The sequence below is a fragment of the Protopterus annectens genome, chromosome 5.part0 (genome assembly GCF_019279795.1).
Source record: "Protopterus annectens isolate FY-2018-M chromosome 5.part0, PAN1.0, whole genome shotgun sequence".
Taxonomy (NCBI): domain Eukaryota; kingdom Metazoa; phylum Chordata; order Ceratodontiformes; family Protopteridae; genus Protopterus; species Protopterus annectens.
Genome location: NC_056735.1, coordinates 1,964,538,225 through 1,964,558,958, shown reverse-complemented (window position 1 = coordinate 1,964,558,958; position 20,734 = coordinate 1,964,538,225).

The window sequence follows — 20,734 nt, the reverse complement described above, 5'->3', positions numbered from 1 at the left end:
AAACATTCAATGTTTTAAAACCCAATGTCCTTGTCTCGATGATCTGAACTTCGATGTTTTAAACGTTCGATGGTCTGAAGAGTAACTGACAGCTGATAGATATACACCAATGTAGGTGATAGATAACCGTATTGACAGTACAAACACACTCTCATATTTCAATTCTAATAAAGATCTCATGTAACATTTAGCTACACTCAGCTTATGAATCTATAAAACAGAGTTATAGGATATAACAGCTAATAACTACACAAATTGTATGTAACAAATACAGTAACTATAAACTTTCAAACTTCTATAGAAGTTTCCAATGCCCGAAAGTTGCATCTCATCAGATAGGACTGCATGCAGTTCTGACCATATAGTGGCTTTAACTGTATCCTTTTTTGGAAATTGTAAACTTCTAGAATGTATCACTTGTGCCAGTAATAACACATCCCAGGTCACAGGTTATAGTGTGATAACCATTGTGTCAGCAGCTTGTTAGAGAATTGTTTAGGTGTCTCCCACATAGAGACAAAATATGTCATAACTACAGCTAAGAGCTGTAAAAGCCCATTGCTAGTGATTGCATGGGTGTGTGAGTGATATAAACACATTATTTTATTACATGTTATCTCTGACCTAGCTTGGTAGTAAGTTTATCAGCTAAGAATTGCTATAATGCATTAATAGGGGGCACATCCAGTATGTATGGATTATGCTGGCATTAATGTTGCTGCACCCAGAACATTAATTTATTTTTTCTGTAAGATCCTTCTCCATACTATGTTTTGGATTATCAGAGTTTTCTCATAAGTGTAAGACATGGCTTTTTCTATGTGCATTGACTAGTGTACCTGACTGCAAATGTCCGCTGCAACCTCATAGTCTAACTTTCAGCTGCTGTTGAAATACATGCTGTGTCACCTTCACATTCTTGGTGATTAGTAGTATATACATGGCTGAGGGTTCAGAGAGTTTGTCCCTGTGGTTGGTACTTCTCCACTTTTGGAAAGCCCATAGAGAAAGAAATAAGACATTCCCAATAAGTTCTGAAAGGAGGACCTGTAAATTACACAACATAAAGTTAGCTCTCTCCAGTGCTCCTGCCTATTTATTTATTTTATTTGTTATTTTGTGACAAAGACATGCATCTTGAACATTTCTCCCTGGGCCTCCACTGAAAATTAGCTCGTTCCAGGTCAAACTTTCCCAGTAAACAAATGTTAAATAAATAAACAAAAATATTTGTAGTGGACTGGTGCAAAACTCTCTTTAGACACAGTCTGGACCATGAGGTAAAATAATACACATAATCCATATTTAACAAGACAAACACAGTGATGTAGATACCACGCATTTAGTATAAGTTAGCTAAAAGAGAAATCCATATTTAAAATATAAAATATATCCTATATATTAAAAAAAAGACAATTAAAGAGCAATAATAGTTTACCAGCTTCAGATTGCAATTCAGAGATGATGAAGGTTTAAATTTAACAATGATCAGTATCCATAAGCCAGGAGCATTTGCATTTTTTCTTTAAATGCTTCTTTAGCTTTTACTTAAATTGAGTGAGATCTGGCAAAGCAATAATTTGGGCAGGAAGAGCATTCCAAGGGTCTGGAGCAAGCTTTAAGCATGATTTTTCATGAATGGCTAAGGAAGAATGGGCCTGTTAAGGCTGATTCCAGTGCTGTGGCATTGTGGGTGGGAGGATCCATAAATTATTAGTCTGTTGTCAGAGATGGGCAAAATGTATCACTGAGGAGCTTGAAGGTGAGTGTGTTTAGCAGATAGGCTGATTTAGCAGAAGCAGGAAATCAGTTAGCCTTGAATATATTGCTGCAGTGATGTTCAATAGGTCTGGACAGAAATATACTTTTAAGAATCTAGTTTTCAGCTGTTTGAAGTGCAGTAAAGTTTTCATTTAACAATAGAGCAAGCCTAGGGAACAATACCTTAGTGGCAATGGCATGCTGAGCTTCTGGCCTGATTCCTATCTGTTATGAATGTGCTGACAACTGGCAAAAATGTCTGACAGTTACTGCTGAGGATTATGGCTACGAGCTGTTAATGAGCTGCTTCCTGTACCCCAGGGTTTAATTCCCTCAGCCTTCATTTGTCTACTGTGTGACTCTGAGCAAGTTATTTAACCAGGCAGCACTATGAGACAACTGAAAATTTTTGATAGATTCCTTAGCGGTTTCCTGGACAACATGTCTTGTATGTACCTGTGAACCTATGAACTTAAACCCTTCCCCCACTGCTGTATCTTGATTAAGGTCTTCTAGCTATTTAATCCCTGATGTGTCACAAATATCAGCTCTAAGTAGCTTGTCATCTACTTTCAAGTAATGATATCATCATAGGGGGATCACTGCACCTCAAATTTCTGTTTGCGTTAAGCCTTTATACATTTTCAGTACAGACTGAAAGGTACCAACCAGATAATACCAGGGGATAAGTGCTTTGTCAAGGAGTGCTGCTCATACCAAATGATTGTCCAAGATGTATTAGCAGTTATTATGTATGACTCCAGTTGTGCTACCCAGGGAAGTACATGTTGTTGAGTGACAGCAGGTGTGATGTCACAAAAGCAGCAGGGTGCAATTTCCAGTTTAGTAGTCCTATACCTAGGTTACTAATTACTGTGTTGAATACACAAACATTAACCATCCTTTGTTTGCCATTCCACAAAAACTGGACCGTAAGCTTTAAAATTTTTCTGTGCCATTTGTAATGATCTTTAACTGACATTTGGCTATAAATATAAAACAGCACTGGTGTTGCAAACATTTTAATCCCTGTTATTCTACCCTTTAATGCAAAATGTAATCTTCTCCAGCTGTGGGCCCAGATGAAGAGTTTATGCCAACCACTCTGTTTACTGCAGGTTAGGGTTTTGGTGAAGGGTAATCCTGATGTACAAGTCATGCTTCATGTAATGGGGGGGGGGGGGGGGTAGCATTTGTGACTTCTTTAGCCATCTCACAGGGGGATTTGCTGCAAAGATTTTTATTGTCACTAGGCTCAGCTTAAGGCCTGAGGTTGGTAAAAAAATGATCAGTCTCATCAGCCAACAACCAAATTACATATGTCTTTTGGAGGATGATTCTGCATTAAGACCAAGCAGTCATGCACAACCAATAAGACCCCTATCCATACTCCATATAGTGACTATGCTTTAATTACTCCTGGGCATTCAAAATGTGATTTAGCAGTTCATTCCCAAGAGAAAGAGGACAGGTTACACTGTGCATTCGTGCCTTGTCTCTTTGTATAATTCAAATGGGGAGAGATCATACCATTAGTGACGATGGTGGCAGTTGGGGATATACAAAATAGTTGCACTGTGCATTGCCTTCATATGTTTTTTGGGGAACCCTGTATAAGCTAATATCTTCTTTAGGTAATTCAAGTGCACTGAATCAAGTGCTTTTTTGGACATATAAAACTACAGCTGTTTTTACTTCAGGTACATATTTTAAGTCCTGAATGTAAGTGCTCAGAATTCTGAGATGGTCAGTTCTTGATCTATCTTGAGAAACCCCCTCTTGTGTAAGAAGGATAGGGCTGGGCAACATTAATTGCAGTCTGTTTGATAGGGCATGGGCATACATCCCAAACATCTAAATTTATTACAGAGATAGGCCTGTAGTTAGTTATATAATGTTTTTATCTTGCTTTGATAATGTCGTAATTAGGGAAGTCTGAGGTTAAAGGTTTCTTCACCACATGTCTGGAAATGGTTAAATATCCAGGTAATATGTACTAAAAGACAAAGGATTGTAGCCTTCTTTAACTACATTCAGCCTGTCTAGTTTAAGCATCTTCCCATTTTGTCAGCCCCTTATTCCTCTCTCTACTTCCTATCAGTGAGATAATAGCTTCTAAAACTTGGAAAGCTATGCTTTTGTACAGGAGTGTCTGTTGCTTTGGATTGCTTCTGTTAGAGGGGATGGAATTTGTATAAAGTGAAGTATAATATGCTCCAATCACTCTACTTACCTTTTAGATTTAGAACACATTGCATTTGCACGTTGTTGTAAATTCCTAGAATTATGTCTCTCTTCTTCCTTTGCCTGAACCTCTATGCAGGCACCCTATCTAGCTTAATGCCTAAAGCCAAGAAGTGCACGGATGCTCTTTTTAAATACAACTGTCCTAAATCAAGTTTCTCAGTGACTAATTGTTTAGGAACAAGATTCTATCATTGAAGGGAGGCAGGGTTCTTAAATCTTTCTTCTGTACATTCTTATAAGCATCTTTGAAATCTTGTTCAAATTGTGCTATTTTTGAGCACTCTTCTGCCCTGTTTGTCTATGTTGCAGTGTTCCACTGTATGCAGATCAGTTAATGGTTCAAAGGAGCTAAAAGTGGACAATGGTTCTGAGAAGAGGTTCCTTGCATACTTGTCTGAAGTCTAAAACCTGGGCTTGGTGGGAAGCACCATGTGTACCTTTCTCTGAGAAGCTAATTAGAATCACATTGTCTGGTGAGGTGGAGGTGACAGCAAAGCTGCAGCTGCTGGGAGCCTCTCTTAAATATCATCATTGCTTGTCTCCTTAGTTGACAATGTAGTTGTACCCACTGATGTAATTTTATTTCTGGCTGACCCTATATGAAATTGTGAGATTTTCCTGTGTTAAACACGGATAATTTTCCTTCTCTGGAATTCAATGACTGCCATAGCTGGGTATTGAAACACTGCTGTTTCTGTAACACACGGACCTCAATGATGCAAGTGCTTTCTTTGCACTATCTGTAGAAAGAAATCCGGGGACGGCTTAACTTGAAAGCCAGAAACATTAGCCTGCCATATGATTATTTTGTAATATGCAAATATCATAATTCTGTGGTGGGGATCCTTGTGCACAAAGAGGCGACAGCTAATGGTAGTCCCTTTCTATAGTAAAGGATGAAGCTTCAGGCATATTTAGAGATGTCATTAAATGTTCCTTCAAAATAAAAAATCTGGAGTTGCTGTCTACTTCTTGGGTGGACCCAACAACTCAGGGTTCAAACATACAGCCCATAGTTCCCTGCTGAATGAATGAAACTGATATGCACAGTCCTGGGAAAGACTGGGGTGAGCATGCACTGTTGGTTCTAAGTGGGGCAGTCATGCTGTGCAGTTTTCTACTGAATATTGCTATAGGGTTCTTTGTGTCTTTAATGCTAGTTTCACCTAGGACTTTTGATATTTAGGTCTACTAATTTGTATAGTGTTTCTGTCATCTTGGCCATTACTTGGGATGCTTGCAACCCACTCATATTTCTGATCTCAGCTAAGCTGAAAAACCTGCTGTACCAGGTTGACTTGCAGGATCCATCTGTTAGTTGTAAACTACCTTAGAAATGTAATGGTTCTGAAAGTATGGCACTTTAGAGGATGGCTTATGCCATGGTTTTCTAAGTTAATGCATACAAAGAATTAAAATGAATTAAAATTAAGGATTACATTTGTTCCATTTGCCAGAGTTCCATTGGAAAGCTTTATACTCCATATCATCCAAACCATGTTCACACTTCAATGCATCATTAACAATATAGCTCCCAACTAAAAATAATAGCATTCATATTTGCGCATAACTGACTCAAATCCTTGAGACAGATATATATGAAAAGCAGAAAATATGTAAACAGCAAGCTTGGTGTTTCCCTCAGAAGCTATGGTACTGTACTTGCTGAATGCAAGCAGAATGTAAAGATGCAAAGCCTGGATGGTGACAGTGATAGAATACACCTTAGAGTAACAGAAAGCAGTTATAAATATGGTGCACGTGGGGGCTAGGGTGTATTAAATGTACCAAAATCAAGACAGAAGGATCTCAGAGTAGCTAATACACAAAACACTTTATCGAAATAATAGACATAGGAAGGGAAAGAATGAAGGGAAGGAGGTGAAAACTGTGACAGAAAAGTAGAAGAGGAGGACAGTGAGATAGAAAAGGTATACATAGGAATAACGTGTAAAGATAGCAAGTATGGGGGAGGTAAGAATGAGGAGAGAATTAAATAAATGAGTACTGAGGATGAACAAGGGCAATGAATTGGAGGATGTGCCAGACACTATGAAAGTGAAGTGGAAGGAGAAGAAAGTAGGTGGGGTAGAAGTTAAACATGGACTGGAAAGCAAAGGGAAGTCAAGTAACCCCTTAGTTACAGTACCTGATACTGGCTAGGTGAGACTTGATATTCATCATGAAGCCTTGTTTGGAGGCAAGAATTTGTATGTTAAGAAGCAATCTGTTTCATTAACTTGTTATGTACATACTGTAGGATGAGCTGCATTTTCTTGTGAAACATGGAATGACTGGTATCGTGGAATTACCAACAGAATAAAATGGTCTGTGTTTTGGTACTGATTTTTAAGAATAAGGGTGATGTGCAAAGCTGTAGTAACTACAGAGGGATTAAACTGATCAGTCACAGCATGAAGTTATGGGAAAGAGTAGTGGAAGCTAGGTTAAGAAGGGAGGTGATGATTAGTGATCAGCAGCATGGTTTCATGCCAGGAAAGAGCACTACAGATGCAATGTTTGCTTTGAGAGTGTTGATGGAGAAGTACAGAGAAGGTCAGAAGGAGTTGCATTGTGTCTTTGTGGACTTGGAGAAAGCATATGACAGGGTGCCTAGAGAAGAGTTGTGGTATTGTATGAGGAAGTCGGGAGTGTCAGAGAAGTATGTAAGAGTGGTACAGGATATGTACGAGGGTAGTGTGACAGCGGTGAGGTCTGCGGTGGGAGTGACGGATGCATTTAAGGTGGAGGTGGGATTACATTAAGGATCAGCTCTGAGCCCTTTCTTATTTGCAATGGTGATGGACAGGTAGACAGACAAGATCAGACAGGAGTCCCCGTGGACTATGATGTTTGCAGATGACATTGTGATCTGTAGTGAGAGTAGGGAACAGGTGGAGGAGACCCTGGAGAGGTGGAGATATGCTCTAGAGAGAAGAGGAATGAAGGTCAGCAGGACTAAGACAGAATATATGTGTGTGAATGAGAGGGAGGATAGAGAAATGGTGAGGATGCAGGGAGTAGAGGTGGCGAAGGTGGATGAATTTAAGTACTTGGGATCAACAGTTCAGAGTAATGGTGAGTGTGGAAGAGAGGTGAAGAAGAGAGTACAGGCAGGATGGAGTGGGTGGAGAAAAGTGTCTGGAGTGATATGTGACAGACGAGTACCAGTAAGAGTGAAAGGGAAGGTCTACAACAGGGTAGTGAGACCAGCTATGTTTTATGGGTTGGAGACAGTGGCATTGACAAAAAGGCAGGAGTCAGAGCTTGACATGGCAGAGTTGAAGATGTTAAGATTTGCGCTGGGTGTGACGAGGATGGACAGGATTAGGAATAAGTATATCAGAGGGTCAGCCCAGGTTGAAAGGTTTGGAGACAAAGCCAGAGAGGCAAGATTACGTTGGTTTGGACATGTGCTGAAGAGGGATGCAGAGTATATTGGGAAAAAGATGCTAAGGATGAAGCTGCCAGGTAACAGGAAAAGAGGGAGGCCTAAGATAAGGTTTATGGATGTGGTGAGAGAGAACATGCAGGTGGTTGTTGTTACAGAGCAAGATGCAGAGGACAGGAAGAAATGGAAACAGGTGATCTGCTGTGGCGACCCCTAATGGGAGCAGCCGGAAGAAGAAGAAGAAGAAGAAGAAGAGCAGTTACAGAAGGCCAGTACATTCGATGTCATTTATTAGAGTATAGAAGTCTGTGAGCCAAGATTACCTTGGTAAACTTATATAAGACTTCTCAATACTGAAAATGGGAATGCATATATTCAGTCTTATTATAGGCTACCTCAAGTTTATTTGAAGAGATTAGTTATTATGTCAGAAACAAACAGAAGGTTGGAAAGCAGGAAAGCATGGGCCCCAGCTATTGTGATATAATGTATCAAACCATCCTTGGATTAATATAGCATGCCCGGCCTATTAATTGTTTAATAACGATATACTTAATATGAAAGTCAAACCTGAGTTTGCCGTCTAAGATGACCCCTAGAAGATGAACAATTTTCAGTACTAAATTTGGTGTATGTTCTATGGAGGTAATGAGTAAGTTCTCAAGCAGGTAGAGAATGCTGGTAGATACACAACAAGCAATATACAATTTATTTTAATGATCTGTAGGTAAATTGACAGTCAGGCTTAAACTCCAACTGTGTGGTTTGTCAAATCCCAGTATTCTCATGAACCATTTCATGAAATTTACTAAACTTACCATAAGATTGCATGACCTCAGGAGATATGTTAAATTAGGGTGCAGAAGTGAATTTTGCTCCCTGCATGTGAGGTATAAGGAATGTCCATAACTTTACCTAGAGTCATAATGTGTTTTTTTTTTTTTTTTGGATGGAGGTTGAGAAGAATTGATAAAATGGTTCAATGAACCCTATCTCAACAGGCTTACAATTATTAACTTAAGAAAGAGATTATACAGTTTTGAAATTGGGAAAGACTTCACCAGCAATCTCACAAGAAGACTCGTAAACAAATATTTAGGTAAACATTACAAATTAAATTAACCAAAAAAGCAAACCTCAACCCCAGGTTTCATAAACATGTCCAGGCTATCAGACTGAAGTTCACATTGGTTTGCCTCACAGAGCAATCTGACCTGAATTTAATTATTAATTAACTAGCTGGAATTTCAAGGCCTAAGTCACAATTAATTAGAAAACACACCTCAGAAATGTCAAGCCAGTGGACAGAGAGAGAAAGAGATTCATATAAATGTGGCTTAGATGGACAAAAAGAAAACAGACAAATTAGTATGCATGCACCAAAGAGCATGCACAGATGCTAAATAGCAATGTTCATATGCCATCTTAAAGGACCTACAGCAACATTTACATCTATCTTTTGACCTTTGACAAGGTTGAAAATGGCAGTACAATAAGAAGAGGAACATACACAAGGAAACAAGAGGGGTAAAGCTTAAATTGCCCACTTTGTTCTTCATTTTGAGAATGAAAGATGGGGAAGGATGCAAGGGTATAACAAAAGATGGAAAGAGACAGAGGTTTAGAATCAAGGGCACCCACACAAGGTGAGGTTTAGCAGCAACAACATGCAAACACACATAAAAACAGAGTCAAAGACTGGTGAGAGTGGTGTTGACATTCTTTGGGGACAGTAGACTTATAGACATAAGATGAAGGGAGGGCAGTGGTGATGGGAAGGACTGGACACTAAACAGGGGAGGGTGGTGCCATACAAGAAAGTCCCCCCCCAGGATGGGGGGGTTTGGGTAGGTATAAGGCTTTTTATCTGTACTGCTTGGGCTAGTGTCAGAGAGATGTACTCAGCATGCTGACCATCATCCCCAATGGCCCTGCCTGATGTGGTAACGGCAGAGACAGACAGAGGTATGACTCTGTAAACCATCTAAAGACTATCATTAAGTGGTCGATGTGGGCTTCCAGTCACTGGTTATCCAACTGCCACACTACTTTCATCAACTGCCTGCATGTAAGAAACTGCTTGCCCCTATTAATGCCACCAGAGGGAGCAATAGCATTTCTTCCAAAGACCAACTGCCAGAAGCCAGAGGGGATTCAGCCTGTCTAACCTGTCCTGTACCTGACTGAGTGGCAAGTCTTGAGCCAGCGAGAATGCCTGCAGGACAAGGCTGGGACCAGTGAGGTGGGTGACCTTATAAAATCCATTGGCACAGATGTGGCAGATGGTGTTGAAAATGAAAACATAAATGAAGAGAAATACAGCAGCAAACCCCTAAAAAAACAAACAAAAATACCCCATGAAGGATAGTGACAAATAGGGAGTGAAAGAAAGAGAAAACAAGCATTACAATTACGTGCATGACATATGATCTATCAGGACATAAGATGTATATTAGGCAGGCTGTAAATATGATATCACGACAAGTCACAAACTCTTTGCTACTTGCATTATACACTGGCCCTACGGTGTGATGTTGAGGCATATATGCATTGTCATAGCTCACCCCATCTGGAGTGTGTATGCAGATGTGTAGGAGGAGGTGTGGGCAGTGTAGTTTTGTGCAAAGTTGTGACTTCTATGTAGAGTACCATGTGTGAAGAAACTCTAAAAGCACACTAGAGAAATGTAGTACCCAGCAGTACACACTAATATTAAACATACCAATGCAAACCTGTGTATGCAGATGGAAAGCATTACTAACACTTGCATCTGCAACACTTAAGCATGCAAAGGTTGCTGGCAACATACCTCTCAACCTGGAAACATCAAAAATCTGGACATAGGCTCATGAAAAGTAGGTACAACTGGCCAAAAATCTGTAGACTGATTAACATACAATTTGCATACACAATTATGTAGCCCCTCCCACTCCAATGGAATAGTGGGATATCAACATTCAAATGCAAATTGAATAACAGTCTTCTTATATGCTTTGTACATAACATCTCAGAAATATTAATACCTGCAACAAGGACTGTACACTGCTCCTCATGATTACCAGTAAATAGATATGTATTTATTATTTTTTATGGTTGTAGAGTTCAGCAACTAAAATATGTGACACAGTGACACATCCAGAAATAATCAGGGTCAGGGACAGACACAGACTATTAAACTAATAGTGCTATTAACATGAGGTGTTGACAGAATAAGGGAATAAGAGTTGATAATAATCAGTGATTGCCAGAAAACCATACTTTTTGTGAGGAACAGACCAAAAATATGAAGCAAAAAATCTGGGCATTTTGCAAATCTGGACCATTGTGAGTTATGTTCCTGTTGTTGAGCTGATGCAAAATATAAGATATTTATTGGAATTTTTTTCTTAAGCTTGTGTATTAAGAGCTCTATTACATATTTTTGAAGCAGAGAGGTATGAAGCACAACTGACTAAATTAAACATATGTGGCTGAAAACATACATCGTCAAATGGCATTTCTATGAATATAACTATGATGAGCAACATGTAATTAATATATGTGGCAGCATATTTATCCTAACAGTAGTCAGTGACAAAGTAGTGAAATAAATATGATTACCAAGACCGAGCATTTACTGGCACTTTATTTTTATTATTAATTTCTGTAAGTTGACACTATTCACACAAACTTAAAAAGTCACTACCTGTGCGCATTAAAAATAGATAGAGTCTGCACAATTGTGACCATGTTCACCACAGTTGAATACAAGGAAAACAGTCTAACCTTGGTTTTAAAATAAAAAAGCAATAGAACATAACTTAAAACCAGTTGGAAAATGGCATTACTGGCAAAGTGGACTTGAAACTGAAGAACACTAAATAACAAAAAATGGGACCTCCTTTGAAACAAAAGGTTAGTTTTGATTGGTTTTAGTGTTTTGAACACTAAATAACATTAAAGTAAATAAAACACATAACTAAATTAGAAAACAATTAAATATATTAATAATGTCTTCACTATTTTAGTGCAACAATCCTGCAAATTTATCAAAAACATTGAAAAAAGACTGCAATTACCTTATAACTACAGTACAAAACCACCTATCAGACCGCCTGTTGGTGAAAACATATGCAACCTACATAAAACACTATTCATCAAACAACGTATTTATCACAGCTCATTGAAATGAACTGGAAACAATAAACTAATCCAAGAAGTACAGGGAATTGTTGGATAAATGGAATATGTGCACTTTACTTTGTGGCATAAATGAAGCATAGTGCATGGAGAGCCACAACTGCATTCCAAAACTGGGAAAAAAAACACTTGTTAAGTACTTCCTAGTGTGACGCCTAATCTTAGCAGCAATTAATGGGTGCTTAGCAAAACCTACTTAGGACACCCTAAGTGATGTAAAGCTTAAGTCTTGTATTAAGGACTAACAGCAGACAGTGACAGAAATTCAAAAACTGTCCTTGATTTGGATACTTTGCCTCCCTCCCCCCATTACTTTTGGATGTTTTCAGAATTGTTAAGCAAAGAAGGTGAGTAGTGCTGTCTATTGAAGGAGTATTTTACTAGTTTTCAAAGCTGATAAAATAATTTATATCACTATACCTTCTCTTCCTTTTTCTCCTGTAACTGTTAGTACATGGAACAGATAAGGTTACATGCACTACAAAGAATTATGATAGATCATGATAGATCATAACCTGCATCTATTCTTGACAAAAAAAAAAAAAAAAAAAAAAAAAAAAAAGAAAACTCTTGTTACTCGCTTTTACTGAGCTAGAATAGTCCAGTATCAGAGCTTGCTGATCTCTGGGCTTTGTCTTGGTTCCTGTAACTGTTCCAAGCTAAGCTTTTAGAGCTTGTAATTAACTCAGCACAGCTCCTCGTGGTGTCCTGCAGAGTGATTCAAGCAGCAGAGAGCGAAACAGTGACTTTTTCTTGATATAAGTATATTTTTGTGGCTTTTCAAGTGTTTACTGTTTAGCGACTGCATTTTCGCCTGTTTGCTACAAGTTTTACTGCCTTTAAAACTGCTTTTTTGTATCTGAACTGTTATTTGCACTTTAAAGTTTCCATTTGTTGCAAATTAAGTGCGCTAGCCAATTTAAAGCATTTATAAGCATTTATTGACTGTTTTTCTCTACTGTCTGTAAAAAAAAAAAAAAAAAAAGAAAACTCTAAAACTCTTGTTTCCCGCTTTTACTGAGCTAGAATAGTCCAGTATCAGAGCTTGCTGATCTCTGGGCTTTGTCTTGGTTCCTGTAACTGTTCCATGTCCTTACTTGGGAAAGAGGGAGCTTCTTTGTTTACCAGTGGGAGTGGGGAGCACTGAGCAAGCCTATTTGCCCATTTTGGAGTGGTCTCAGCCAGTAACTAGTAGTTGATTGGCCATTTTGGGTCAATTCCTAACTCTTTTCAACCCCCTGCTATAAAGCATGCTTTGCGCGCTTTTAGAGCTTGTAATTAACTCAGCACAGCTCCTCGTGGTGTCCTGCAGAGTGATTCAAGCAGCAGAGAGCGAAAGAGTGACTTTTTCTTGATATAAGTATATTTTTGTGGCTTTTGAAGTGTTTACTGTTTAGCGACTGCATTTTCGCCTGTTTGCTACAAGTTTTACTGCCTTTAAAACTGCTTTTTGTATCTGAACTGTTATTTGCACTTTAAAGTTTCCATTTGTTGCAAATTATATCTGTAGGCTACACACTCAAGTGCGCTAGCCGATTTAAAGCATTTATAAGTATTTATTGACTGTTTTTCTCTACTGTCTGTAAAAAAAAAAAAAAAAAAAAAAAAAGAAAACTCTTGTTTCCCGCTTTTACTGAGCTAGAATAGTCCAGTATCAGAGCTTGCTGATCTCTGGGCTTTGTCTTGGTTCCTGTAACTGTTCCATATCCTTACTTGGAAAAGAGGAAGTTTCTTTGTTCACCAGTGGGAGTGGGGAGCACTGAGCAAGCCTATTTGCCCATTTTGGAGTGGTCTCAGCCAGTAACTAGTAGTCGATTGGCCATTTTGCGTCAATTCCTAACTCTTTTCAACCCCCTGCTATAAAGCACGCTTTGCGCACTTTAGTGTGGAGTTGCCACAGGAGCACACAAGAGCAGCGGCGGGTAATCAAGGTTAAACTATTCAGGCTACCTAAAGTCCACTCTTCATTTTTTCCCTTAGAACAGCTCTTCTTAAACTCTACTTGTAATCTAACCAGCCTATTCTCTATCTGAAAAGGTTAGCTCTACCTGATTTCAATGTAGTCTATTCTCTATCTGGAAAGCTTAGCACTTGGTCCTAAAGTACTTTTTACTCAGATATAGCACTTTTTTTATACATAGTACCCCACCAGCCTAAAACCCCTTTTTCGATCACCCACATCCCTCGAAGTCTTTTTCGAACCCAATTACACAAGAAAGTTTTGTTTTTTTCCTTCTAGCATGTCGAGGGGTCAGTTGCTAGCGTCCTCTCCTGCTCAGCTGGTGAACCTGGGAATATTGAGGCAATGTTACAATTGCCTCATGTACACAGACAACCCTCTCCTTCTCCCACAAAACACAAATACATGTGAGAGGTGCAACTATCTAACCAAACTGGAGGCTAAGCTCTCTCAACATAGGACTGGCAAGACCAGACAGGAGGAGAAGGTAACCTCACACACCACAAACCCAGTCTCACATAGTACTATCAAAACTTCAAATCATACACATAAACACACAAAGACATACTCGGAGGCTCTGATCAAAAATCTACCAAAACAGCAGAGGCCACCAAAGCAGACACCCAAACAACTGCCACCTCATGACACAACACATGCAACACATAGATCACAAAGTCAGTGAGCCAAACAGTCACAGCCCTTAAGGCCAAACACAATGCCAGACACACTTGTCATAGGTGACTCCATAGTCAGACACACTGATGCCCCACTCACCAGATTGAGTAAGGAGAAGGTCACAGTAAGCTGCCTGTCGGGCGCTAGAATCCGCCACATAACGCAAGCACTCAGGTCACTCAACAGCAAGTACAAGTATGACTCAGTCATTGTCCATGCTGGTGTGAATGACCTGAGATGTACCTCCCTGGACTACATGAAAAGAGACATAGAGGAGCTCTCTGATTATGTAACCCAGGCTGGTATGACCCTGACCCTGAGCAGTATCCTACCTTCACCAAGAATGATGCCACAATACAGAGACAAGATGATCAGCTTTAATAATTGGCTTAATTTCTGGTGTCATTCAAAGGGGATCCAATGTCTGTCTGCCTGGGATGACATGCTGGACAAGCCACGCTGCTTCGCAAGGGATGGCTTGCACCTGTCACCCCTAGGCTTCCGGATATTGGCAAAGGCTCTTGCCACCCCCATAGTGCCTTTTTTAGGCAAGGCTCAAATTCTAAACCTACCACCCTAGAACGCAAAAAAGAAAAAATACTAAGGGTAATGCTGCTCAATGCCAGAAGTCTCAATCTCAAGATGCACGCACTTGAAGACCTTCTCAGTATGGAGAACATCGATGTCTGTGCTGTGACTGAAACCTGGTTCAAGGCTCCTGAGAGCACCCCGGCACTATCAGGTTTTACCTCATATCATGCGTTCCGGCCCCAAAATCCGGACCACACCACAAAAGGAGGGGGGTATCCATATTCATCAAGGATACCCACACCTCCAGGTTGGTGGCAACGCACAAAGCATTGGAGACCATCCAGGTGCAATTAACCATAGGCAAGACTGCTCTACAATTTGTAGCTTGTTACAGGCCACCCTCTCAATCTCAGGAAACTCACACAGCTTTCCTGAAGACACTGGAGGGTATAAATATATCTCCAAACACCATCATATTAGGTGACTTCAACTACCCGAATATAGACTGGGATCATTACTCAAGCTCCAACACTCTAGCCCAAAGGTTCCTAGAGTTCATAAACTCTAATGCCATGGAACAACTAGTCACCATCCCCACAAGAGGAGAAAACATACTAGATCTCATCATCACAAACATGTGGACAAAATGTTCAACACCGGAAGTATATCCCTCATTGGTGAGATCAGATCATAAACTAATCTCACTGGAAGTCCATATCCCGCCCCCACCCCAGATAAATAAGACCACAGTGAAGAATTTCTCAAAAGCCGACTTCACACTTCTTAAGACTGGTGTGGTATCCTTCAAGGCTCCCGAGCCAGTGGAAACCACTACCCAAGCCATTGAATCACTTACAAATGCCTTCTACCAGCACCTACAGGACTGCATGGATCAGGCAATCCCAAATAAAACAAAGACCCTTACCACCAAAGGAAAGCACCCAGTCTGGTGGACCCCAGCCATAAACAAGCTCTACAATAAAAGGAGAAAGCTACTACAAGATAGAGCAAAATCCTTAAAAGGGAAGACACCCTTGATTATTATAAGTAAAAAACTACGATCACTCATAAAATCATCTAAAGCAAATTTTGAGAGAAAAGTCGCCAAAGACACAAAAGACAATCATAAGGCCTTTTTTAGCTATGTTAGAAATCTGGGTGGAAACTCCCAGATATGCTCAGAATTAGTTCAAAATGATGCAAAAATCACTGAACCAACAGACATTGCCAACATACTGACTGACAGGTTCAGTGCAAATTTCTCCCCCCCTTCCCCCCCAAAAGGAGAGGTATCTATCCCAGCGAAATGTAGCCTACCAAACATCTCATATGTACAGGTGAAAACTGCTCTCTCCAAGGCGAAAAACACAGCATCTATGGGACCAGATGGTGTCCCAGGCTGTCTGCTCCACGAACTCAATGAGGAATTAAACCCGCATTTAAGGCAGCTGTTTAATCTTAGCCTCACCTCAGGATACGTACCCAAGGAGTGGCATACGGCAACTGTGGTCCCACTTCACAAAAACAGTGCCTCCATGGACCCTGGAAATTACCGCCCCATTAGCTTAACAAGCCTGGTCTGCAAAGCTATGGAGAGGATCATAATGGAACTCATAAATAGAGACATAAGGGACTTACAGACATTGGATCAAACCCAGTTTGGCTTTGTCAAGGGCAGATCATGCCTTTTAAATTTGGTTGACTTTTTCGAAACAGTCTCAAAGGCCATTGATGAGGGCAAGACAGTCCACACAGCCTACCTGGACCTTGCAAAAGCTTTCGACACAATACCCCACTCGGGTATCATTGAAAAACTCACCAGCTTAAATGTAAACCCATACGTCACAAGATGGGTTGCAAACTGGCTAAGTGACAGAACCCACAGGGTCAGAGTTGCTGGCGCCATGTCAGACTCCAAGCCGGTCACAAGTGGTGTCCCACAGGGCTCAGTCCTGGGCTCCCTCTTGTTTGGCATCTACTTTTCAGAAGTACAGGCAAACACAGGAGGATTATGGCTGACAAAGTTTTCAGATGACTGCAAACTGGGTGCCATAGTTGAAAACACATCAGACACAGATATCCTTCAGAAGGGTCTCATAGAAATGGATAACTGGTGCCAGAGCCATGGCCTAAAGTTAAATGCCAAAAAATGCATAGTCATACCCTTCGGGAAAAACAAGGTTACCCCTAGCTACCATATAGGTGGCAATCCACTAAGCACAGAAGAGGTTATCAGGGATCTGGGGACCCAGGTTGACAGTAACCTTTCCTTTGACACTCATGTTGCCAAAGTAGTTAGGAAGACCTTCTACATTGCCCACCTGATCAGGAAGGGATTCACATCCAGATCAAGGGAGGTCATTGTTCCCCTGTACTCATCACTCATCAGACCAATGATTGAGTACAATGCCCCATTCGGAATGTATCTTACCAGACACCTGCAGCAATTGGAAAGACCCCAAAAATTCCTCACCAAAAGGATAATGGGTCTCAAAAATATGTCTTATGCTGCCCGACTGAAGGAACTCCAGCTCTATTCAGTCGCATACCATCTGCTCAGAGGGGACTTGTGCCTGACATACAAAGCCATGTCCAACCCGGAATTAATGGACATGCTCCACCTCAAAAAATCTAAATCCACCAGAACTACAGGATCAAGAGACATAAACCTTAACACGGTTATAAATAGGACGTGCTGGAGGGACAGATTCATCACCCAGAGACTCCCTATGCTGTGGAACAAAATCCTGGTACATGCGAGGCAGAGCACCTCGCTGGCTTTGTTCAAGAGAAATCTTGATCAATGGATGGGAGATCGCAGGTTTACCCCGAGGATCACCTCTGTGTCACTGCTGGACAGAGGCACGGTAAAATAATGGGCATACCATCCTTCAACTTAAGGGGTGGTGAAAGCCACAAAACTTTGGGCTAGGCTTGTAAATGCCCTAGGGCAGATAGCCTAGTATGAACCTATGAACCTATGCCAAAATTCACTTCTCAAGCTTCAGTCTTGAGTTGAATTTATAGTCCTCTATATCTTCCATTGTAGGATTATAGAACTCAGTTTATGATTCATAGCATTACTACTCATCTTAAAATTCATCTTCAAACTTGCAGTTCAAGATCATTTATCAAAAAAAAATAATGTGGCTGAAAACCTGAAAGGCTATTAAAATAAGTATTCAAATAAACAAATAACTAACTATTGAAATAAATAGAGAAATTGCAAATCTAGTCTTAGAACCAAAAACATGTCAAGCAGTTTTGTCCCTTAAAGCTTATATATATATATATATATATATATATATATATATATATATATATATATATATATATATATATATATATATATATATATATATATATATATATATATATATCATCAGAATAGTTTAAAAGAGGGAACAAGATTTTTTTATGCTTAATTTATCTCCAAACAAATCCCAGTATGGACCATATATGCATCTCTTCATCTTCAATATTGCAAATCACTCACTGTTTTGAAGTACTACAAAAAGTTAATGAACTAGCATTTGGTGTTACTATTTAGCATAGCCAATGAAACAGACCTACAACTAGAAGTCATGATATCTGTATCAAGAAATAATTATTTAGTCAGAAACAAGCAAAGTATCAATAAAGAACAGCTTAACAAAATGGAGTACATGGAGATATGGCACAAAATAAATGTATTTAAGTTTTTATAGATAGGACGTCCCCTGTATCTCATAACTGGGTATTGTAACCATCCATACAACCACTATTTATTTATTCTTACACCAAGGTCTGTCATGTAAATTTAAGGGCCATCCTTAATATTACTCCAAGTAGGAATGCTGTGTTGTTACATGCTGCACCTAGCCTAAAGAAACCAAAGTAGGACTTAGGGTTGCCAACCGTCAAGAATTCTTCTGGACTGTCCAAAATTAAGGGTCACTGTCCGGAAAATGGACCGGACAACATATTGTCCGGAAAAAATACCAGGAGATTAATTTTCTTTTAATTTAAAAAAAATAACTTTTTTTTTTTAGGGGTGTTCTTTACATCTGGTAGCACAGACGTAGAACACAAAAACAGCCTTCTGTGTCTGTGCGTGTGACCGATTGTTTACTTCTTTGTCTTCCAAACACGTGGAATTTGAATTCTTAAAGACATCTCTGAACTGCGCAGCAGATCAAGTGGACAAGCAAAGGATTTATTTTGCAGTCTAGAAGTGAAAGTAGAACAGTGCTCTAAAGCAGCTAGCTTTTCCACCTTACTTTTCTACTAGATGTAAGTAGAACTATTTGTAAGTAGTTATCTAGTTTAGCCTTGAAGATAGAAACCAGCATGCTTTGACTGCCTTTTGCTGAATTTTACATTTTGAAGTTATTCAGAAATGAATTTTATGAAGGTTCATCACAAACTATTACCTCAATGTCATTATAGAGCACAAAGAAATATCCATTTGAATTCCCAGTCTGGTATATTTATGACTTATTGCTTTGGATAGCAGCTAGGATAAGTGAACCATCACCTACAATCTATGCTTTCCTCAGTACATGCATGTAACCTCCTAAGGTCATCATGTTTGTATAATTTCTACACAGTGTATTTAGTCTCTGGTAACAAAAATATATAGCATTTGTTTATTAAGAAATAGCAATGAGTTGTTTTAATCAAATATAAATTATATGGAACACAGAATTATGGATATGCCCCATTCCAAATTCTTTTTCTATACCATGTTATTCCAGAGGATTGTAGCCCCCCAAACATCTCCAATGCCCAGGTGAGAACTGCCCTCACTAAGGCAAAAAACACAGCATCCATGGGACCGGATGGTGTCCCTGGCTGTGTGCTTCATGAACTCAACGAGGAATTAAACCCACAGTTAGGACAGCTGTTTAATCTTAGCCTCACCTCAGGATACGTACCCAAGGAGTGGCGCACGGCGACTGTGGTCCCACTTCATAAGGGCGGTGCCTCCACAGACCCTGGAAATTACCGCCCCATTAGCTTGACAAGCCTTATCTGCAAAGCCATGGAGAGGATCATAATGGAACTCATAAATAAAGACATAGGGAACTTGCAGACTTTGGATCCAACTCAGTTTGTCTTTGTCAAAGGCAGATCCTGCCTCTTAAACTTGGTTGACTTTTTCGAGACAGTCACCAAGGCCATTGATGAGGGAAAGGCAGTCCATACAGCCTACCTCGACCTGGCAAAGGCCTTCGACACAATACCCCACTCAGGTATCATCGAAAAACTCATCAGCTTGAATGTAAACCCATACATCACAAGATGGGTTGCAAACTGGCTAAGTGACAGAACCCACAGGGTCAGAGTTGCTGGAGCCATGTCAGACTCAAAGCCTGTCACAAGTGGTGTCCCACAGGGCTCAGTCCTGGGTCCACTCTTGTTCGGCATCTACTTTTCTGAAGTACAAGCAAACACAGGAGGGTTATGGCTGACAAAGTTTGCAGATGACTGCAAACTGGGCCATAGTCGAAAACACATCTGACACAGATATCCTCCAGAAGGGCCTCACAGAAATGGATAACTGGTGCCAGAGCCATGGCCTGAAGTTAAACGCCAAAAATGCATAGTCATACCCTTCGGGAAAACGAGGTTACCCTAGCTACCATATAGGTGGCAATCCACTGAGCACAGAAAAAGTCATCAGAGATCTGGGGACCCAGGTTGACAGTAGCCTTCGTTTGACACTCATGTTGCTAAAGTAGTTAGGAAAACCTTCTATATCACCCACCTGATCATGAAGGGATTCACATCTAGATCAAGGAGGTCATCGTCCCCTGTACTCATCACTTATTAGACCTATGATTGAGTACAATGCCCGTTCAGAATGTATCTGACCAGACACCTGCTGCAGCTTGAAAGGCCCCAAAAGTTCCTCACCAAAAGGATAAAGGGTCTCAAAATATGTCTTATGCTGCCCGACTGAAAGAACTCCAGCTCTATTCAGTCTCATACCGCTTGCTCAGAGGTGA